General features: G+C 41.3%; 1 pseudogene; it reads right to left on the bottom strand.

Annotated features, from left to right (window-relative positions):
• Positions 1-3,698: 3,698 nt before the first annotated feature.
• Positions 3,699-5,224, bottom strand: LOC135231971 (olfactory receptor 52N2-like; annotated as a pseudogene).
• Between the last annotated feature and the right edge of the window lie 1,565 nt (positions 5,225-6,789).

Raw genomic sequence — 6,789 nt, 5'->3', positions numbered from 1 at the left:
AATTGACTCGACTGCACTGGGTTATAGAAAAAGACAGGGCACGGAGATCAGTGTGCACAGAGTATTCAGGCTACACAGGGACCCGGCAGAGATCGAAATGTAGCTTCTTAGCCGCTTCATGTTTTGCTGCATGGGAACAGGGCCTGGTTACAGAAGACAAGGTCAGTGCTTGTGCCTGACTTGGGGTTAATGTAAATTAGCTCTAAGCCATCAACATCTCTTTGGAGTCAAATTATAGGAAAGAATTTTCCACTGTGCTTGAAAAAAAAAAATACTGTTGCTATTATGTAAGATACCTCAGCATGCACTTCCCCAGGATATTTCACTTTGTTTTAAAAAATAAACTTTTCAAATCAATTGATAGAGATTTTACATTTTTGTTCTCGTGAGAGAGGAAGAGTTTGCGTTTGGCAGGGAATGGGAAGAGAGGCTTAGAAAAAGGCGCGTTTAAACTCAAATGGCTGCAAAAGAGTTTACCAGTAAAGGTGGAACTGTTTTTGCTTATTTGTCGGCTCTGGCCTTTTACTTTCTAAATGGCTTTGTTTCAAATATTGCTATAAGATTGTGATGATATTCTGCATGTAATAGAGTTGATTCTGGGCTCATGAAAGAAAGAGCAACACATAATTTGGAGACGATTATCCACCACAGCGCTGCTAAAATCTCTGTACTGTAGCTCAGGGTGTAACGATATTGGGACATTCAGCACACACTTGGTGTTTGAGTGGAGTGTAAGCATGGGAAAGATGCAATATGGAGAGTGTAACAGAAAACTTGAATGTTGGCAATATGGTAGTAAACCCTAAATTGTCTGTCAGAAAAAACGGCAAGTAAGTTTTATACAGTAATTTCTGCCAATTATGTGGTGAGGCTTAAAAAAAACCAAACCCATTGCTGTCAAGTCAATTCCGACTCATAGCGGCCCTATAGGACAGAGTAGAACTGCCCCACAGAGTTTCCAAAGAGTACCTAGTGGATTCGAAATGACGTCTTTTTTGGTTAGCAGCCGTAGCTCTTAACCACTATGCCCCCACAGTTTCCTGGTGAGGCTTAGACAACTCTAATTTGGGTGCATGGAGTAACAGTACCTAGTTGTTGTTGTTGTTATCTGGGGGCGGGGGGAGGGTCCTACTGTGTGCCAGGCATTGTTCTAAGAACTTTTGATGGATTACTTATGGAATCCTCGCAACTACCTTATGAGAGAAATACCATTATCTTCTCTGATTTATAGATGAGGGACTAGAAGGACAAAAAGTTTAAATAATATGTCGATAGTCATATGGATAAGAAATGGTAAATTTGAAAATTGAATGTTTTTGTTGTTCTTGTTAGGTGCTATCAAGTCAGTTCAAACTCTTGGCAAGACCCTATGTACCACAGGTGGGAACACTGCCCAGTCCTGCATCATCCTTATGATGCTTGTTACCCTTTAGCCCATTGTTGCAGCCACCATACCAGTCCATCTCATTGAGGGTCTTCCTCTTTTTCACTGACTGTCTACTTTACCAAGCATGATGTCCTTCTCCAAATCTTTGTAGTGGGGATTAAAAGTTGATACCTTTGAAAGTGATGTGAGGCTACCTTACTTTGAAAATACAGGCTAATTCATTTTAGTGTATATGAATTACATTTTTACCAATTATTCAGTAGTTTTGTTTCTAAATTTGTCAAAGCTGATAAGATATCCTACTTTATTTTAGCTATTGTAGAAAGTATCATTTTACTGCACTGATTAATTATGGTCAAAAATTGGAATAGATTTGAGTGTAAAAGAAGTATAATAAGGAATATGTAATTTAAAAATAAACATTTCACTTATTAACCAGCAAAAGATATATTTTTAGAGAAAATATCTTTTCTCTACAATTGAACTAACATTTAATACACAATGAAATAAATAAGATTGTCTTAGCTTGGGGGGGTTGTTGAGAAATTTTGTCAACTGTAATCTAGCAGTTTTTTCTGTAATAATTTTAAATATCGTATTGACTAAGCACAAAAGCAGATTATTCATCCATTCATTCATGTATCAAACACATATTGCATAGCTACTAAGTCCCAGGTCCTATTGTGGACATGGGAATTAGAGTAAAACAAATCAAAAGACAAAAAAAGTATTATTTCCTGCCCTCAGACAATATAGGAGTCAGACATTACGTGAATTGGGATGGACAATCATCTGAAGTAAAAATACAGGGGGAGATGAATGACTTTTAAACTAACAACTAAAGGATAAGAAAGATTATTAAGATGAAGAAGAAAGAATGGTGAATGATGGGACATTCCAGGTAGAGAAAAGGAAATGTGCAAAGTCTCTGCCAGGAGAAAGAGCAAATTTCAGGCATAAGGAAGTGTGCTTTTTTTTTTTTTTTTAAGACAGAGAGGGACTACTCACTGATAATAAGTCCTCTGAAAGGCTTTACTTTATAAAGCATCTAACACAGAACTTCAGCTACCTAGCCAAGAAAGAGAAGATCTGTTCCTATTAATATCAATTGCAAGGGCACAAAACTTTGCGTAGTAAACTGTTCTTTCTCTTTTCCTACAGCTCATTCTCGCTCGTATATCCACCATTCCTATCACTTTTTGGAACCTTGTGGGCAGTAGTTAAACGCTGGACTGCTAACTGAAAGGTGGGCATTGGATCCCACCAACTGATTTGTGGGAGAAAGATGTGGCAATCTGCCTTCCTAAAGACTACAGCCTTGGAAGCCCTACAGGGAAGTTTGACTCTGTCCTGTAGGGTTCCAATGCAGGAACTGACTCAATGGTAATACGTTTATCAACTTTTGTTCCCCTTTCTCTGATAGCCCATGACACTGAGTTCTTATTCCTCTGTCATCTTCTCTTACTGAGTATATACTTCCCTTACACCTGTCCAGAGTGGGATAGCTATTTGGTTAATTCTGTAAAGTCAGCCAAACCAAAATGTTTATATATTTTACTGGTGAATCTCTTCTATTTTTTACCACCACTTTGCAAATATTTATAAGACTTAGTCTTTATCTCCTTAAAAAAACTCTCAGAATTACCTTTGAGTAATTGTTCGTTCTAAATTCTCATTACTCTATTTACCACTATTCTTCATTTAGATCACACTGATGTAAATATATGAATATAATTTTTCTTGATTGTGAAAAGCCAATGAAACTTAGGCTTAACTAAAACAAGCCGCACAAAACTGTGCAGTGAAAGAAATAGTGGTGGTAAAAGGAGTCACTGAAACAAATGACTTTTAAAGACCTTTTTACACAGACTCTAAGACGCTTTAATATATTATTAGTTCCCTCCAAGAATAGGTCTTCAAAGGATCAGGATATCCTTTAATTTCCTTCCCAATGTACATGACATTTGAGATTTGTTTGACATGCAAAATATATTAGAAGTCTAAGCAATACAATTGCTTCCTAACCACCTAGAAATTACACTGATGTGGAATTCTTTTTAAGAGAGAACTTCCCTAATGCAGGTGGTATATTTTTTATTCAATTATTTTTTATCATTGATTAAAAAAAAAAAACCCAGAGCTGTCAAGTCGATTCCGACTGATAGCGACTCTATAGGACAGAGTAGAACTGCCCCATAGAGTTTCTAAGGAGTGCCTGGCGGTTTCGAACTGCAGACCCTTTGGTTAGCAGCCATAGCACTTAACCACTATGCCACCAGGGTTTACTATAATAGATAGGGTGCCACAAAATATAATTCAGATAATATTATATAAAATATTCAATGAATCTTGCTTTCTGGAATGAGACCACTTTGGTTTAATTTTACACTCGCGAGGTTTCTCTAAAGTGTTCTTTGTCTTCCCTTTTTTTTTGGTATTAAATCATCAATCTGTTTCATTGTTAAGACATTTTCCTCCCTAAAAAATAATTTGATAACTCCTTCCCAGATCTGCTTGGTCTTGACTCCATAAACAATGGGGTTCAGGGTGGAGGCAGCATCCAACAGAGATTAGCAATAATGATATGGACATGGTGAGGAATATTTTTCCCCCAAAACGGTGAGTCAAAATAGTGAATAAGGCTGGAACATATGTGATTACAATAGCACAAATGTGGGAGGTACAGGTGCTGAAGGCCTTGTGAGGAGCATCTGCAGATGACAAACTCACCACTGTCCTCAGGATCATCGTGTAAGACACTGAGATAGAAAACATATCAAAGCCCCCAATCAGGAGAGCTGCCAAGAGACCATAAATAGCATTGGCCTTGAAATTGCCACAGGACATTTTGGCCACAGACACGTGGTCACAATAAGTGTGAGGAATGAAGTTGCCCTGGCAGTAGGGCAGGCACTTGGTGAGGAAGGTAAATGGCATGATGAGCATCACACTCCTCAGAAACGTGGCAAGACCAGCCTTAGTGATGACAGGGTTGGTGAGGATGGGGGCATAATGCAAGGGGTAACAGATGACCACATAATGGTCCAGTGCTATGAGCATGAGCACCTCAGACTCCATCGCAGTCAACATGTGTACAAAAAAACATCTGGACCAGGCAGGCATTAAAGTTAATCTCCTTGAGGTTGAACCAGAATGTGCAGAGTGTATTGGGTGCACTAGTGTTGCAAAAGTGACATCAGTGAAGGACAGCAGGACTAAAAAAGAGTACATGGGCCTGTGGAAAGCCTCCTCATGGTTGATGAGGTAGATGAGCCCACAGTTCCCCACTACAGTGATGATGTACATGAAGCAGAATGGCAGGGAGATCCGGATGTGTGCACTTTCCAGTCCAGGGACACCATTCAAGATAAAGAACCCTGGGGTCAGGCTGAAGCTCTTGGCACCAGACATAATGACCGATAAAAGGGCTTTTTACAATCTTTAACAGCAATTTTTTTCTGCATGGAAGGGAAAGAGAGAGATAAGAGTAGAGATCAGATAATAGGCAGTGGTTTAGACCTTAAGATTCCTAAATGTCATTTACTTTCATCTTATTTTGATAATCAGATCTTTTTTCCAGCTCTAGCGACTGAGTCTTTGATCTATAATGTCTAAAATTAGATAAGAAGTACAGTTTTACACTACTAGTTGTTTTATACTTTGTCTAAGTAACTGTCCTCACTTTCCACACCTCTACCCAGCATCCCTATTACACTTACCATATCCCAATAAAAAGACATGCCTGGGGCTGCAGTTGTCTGCTTCCTTCCAAAAAGGCATTCCTACTCTCTCCTCTCAGATTTTCCCCAGACTTTTGTACCTGAGTCTTGTCACTAAAATCACACAAATATGAGTAGAGTATCACCAACTATGATCAGTCCTTATTAGTAGATTAACTTTACAGTTTAAGTAGCAACCCACAAATTAATACTTTTGTCCTGCTTTAAAGATTATGAAGAAAGTTTATGTTTCATATAAACTAGGAGACAATAGTATATCATATAACTTGCTCAAGATCATATATTCTAAGATGCAGGGCCAAGATGGTGGGATAGTCTAGTGCTTCCTTTTGTCCCCCTTGCAACAAAGACCCCCCCAAAAAAGGGGAGAATCAAATATATATGACAATCTAGACACCCAAGGCAACAAAGACAAAGCTGAAGAATTAGACTGAGTGACAGGTGGAAGGAGAGACAATTCAAAAACACCAGAAATGGAGAATTATGGATTGCTGAATCACTGGTGTCCTGCTAGGCAAACCTGTGCAGTGCAGGCATATTGACATAAGCAGCAGCATCCCAAGAAGGATCCCACCTCACCTGGTGCCGCTAAGCAAGGTCCAACTGGACATGCAACTCCAGAATCAAACAGAAGTGACACCAGACCTATGAAAATGAAGTGCATGCTACCAACCCATCATGCTTACCACAGCCGCATACCCCCACCAGAGCTCCACAGGCCCAGGAGCACTCTCTCTTCCTTATCTACCTTCCTCCCACTCCGACATCAGTTCAGTGGCATTGAACACCACCACATCCCCTAAGCCAGAAACTCACAGACCTGGTCTGGAGGTACCCACCCCTTCACCCAGCCACTGGCGTGGGGGGATCCATGGGCTTGCAGCTCACTCCACACATCTGATCACACCCACCTATGCCTTGCTGGCCATTTCTGCGCAGCACACCTACACTGGCATAATGCAGGCAGAGTTTCGGGCTGAAATCCATTTTCACAATCAGCAGCCAAGTAGGAACTTCTGATCTTTGACATTTGACACCCCATATCCCCTAAGCCTGTAGCTCTCAGACTAGTCTGAGGTGCCTGCCCCTTAGCCCTGACACTGGTACAAAGGCTCACAGACTTGCAGTGCCCCTCACCCCTGCTGATCACCTGTACCAGTGCTTTGCTGGCTGACCTGGAACAGCATGACCTTAGGACAAAGCAGGCAGGAATTCCAGTGAAACTCATTTTCACCTGCAGCAGCCAAGTGGAAGCTGCAGATCTGTGCCATTTGACAGCACCCTGCCCCCAAAGAAGGGACCTTGATCAACCACACCATGGGCCTGGGGGCTAGTGTTACCATTCAGTCAATCCAGTTGCCCACAATGAGGGCCTAGGAACCAGTGCTGCTCCCCAATCCCTAAAGCCAACAACACTGGGCACCCAAAGACCAGCTGCACTAACCCCCTACCATGCGCTCTAGCAGACAGGAGCATGCACTCCACCCAGGCACATGGAGGCAGCCAACAGTCTATTGTCTCACCCCCGCATTACACCAGACTACAACCAGAGACCTGTGCCTGCTCCAAACACCCCACCCCCATAGCCCTGCCCAACCAGGATGAGAGCCTCCACACCATGCACTTGGTGACCAATGACCCACGCACCTTGGTTACAATCAT

Source organism: Loxodonta africana, chromosome 7 (assembly GCF_030014295.1).
Source record: "Loxodonta africana isolate mLoxAfr1 chromosome 7, mLoxAfr1.hap2, whole genome shotgun sequence".
In the NCBI taxonomy this organism is placed as follows: domain Eukaryota; kingdom Metazoa; phylum Chordata; class Mammalia; order Proboscidea; family Elephantidae; genus Loxodonta; species Loxodonta africana.
Note: the sequence above shows the minus strand (reverse complement) of the source record. Positions and strands in the feature narration are given on the sequence as shown.